The sequence below is a fragment of the Corvus brachyrhynchos genome, unplaced genomic scaffold (genome assembly GCF_000691975.1).
Source record: "Corvus brachyrhynchos isolate BGI_N302 unplaced genomic scaffold, ASM69197v1 scaffold99, whole genome shotgun sequence".
In the NCBI taxonomy this organism is placed as follows: Eukaryota; Metazoa; Chordata; class Aves; order Passeriformes; family Corvidae; genus Corvus; species Corvus brachyrhynchos.
In genome coordinates, this window is record NW_008239778.1 from 1,718,424 (window position 1) to 1,719,514 (window position 1,091).

The following is a 1,091-nucleotide window of genomic DNA, read 5'->3' on the forward strand; positions in this document are numbered from 1 at the left end:
CCCCCGTCCCACGGAGCCCCCCAGAAAGTCGAGACAGGCGATAACAATTAAGCAGCGCTGACGTCAGATCTGTAAGTTTATTTGCTCAATGTACGACGGCTACATAATGACTCACATTCATGATATTCCATCACTGAGGAAAAACTGCTAAGAATGGTCCGTGTGTGAAATAATTCCTTACAGAAACACGGAGTTGGAAAAATAATCACTGATTAGACCTTAAAAATAGTTCACTGCATAACATGACAAAAAGCACAAACAAAGGCTCATTCAAAGAACACAGTCATTGTTCTCCTACACTGTAATAGTTATAATTTCACCATGACGAACACCAGACATTAAGATTAAGCTAACACTGGTGTTTTCTTTTGCTTTTTTTTTTTTTCCTTTTTAAAAACAAAATCATATATAATTGCATGTCACTATAGCAACATCCATAACAGATCAGTTTGTTACGATCACTATTTGGTAGAGCAAACTTTACCCCCGAAAAAAAAAAAAGGAAAGAAAAATAAATTAAAAAACTTTAAAAAATTTTTGAAGACTATTTTGTCATAGGAATACATAACATCTACAGTATAAGTTAATAAATTTCAAGCTACTGTATAGAAATACGACACTAGCATGCACAATATTGTATCAATAGAGTAATGGAGCAGTAATCATTTCACTGGAGAGACAGTATCATAGGCAAGTGCATCTCTTAAAAAATGAAAGAAACCATTCAAGCTGCTTAAAAATCAAGTCCCTGACCCCCACTCCGTTTTTAGCCCTCTTGTGCCATCTCTCCTGCATAAGTTTCCTAAAGCAGCCAGAGCAAAAAGCCAAAAAGAGTAGTAATTATTTGGGGAAAAAAAAAAAAAAAGAAGATAGGTTTTGTAATTCCAGTAAAACACTTCCAAATTATACAGCTGGGACAACACTGCTCACGGGACACGGGGGTCAATGAGAGGGAAGCCTAAAGCATCTCCCGGTCCCGGCACACACCGGCACCGCACGCCCCTCGCTGTGGGATGCTGCGCCCCGAATCCCCTGCGCCAGACTCAGAGCAGGGGGAGCCCCGGCCAAAACAAAGCCGTGCCGGGGCAGGG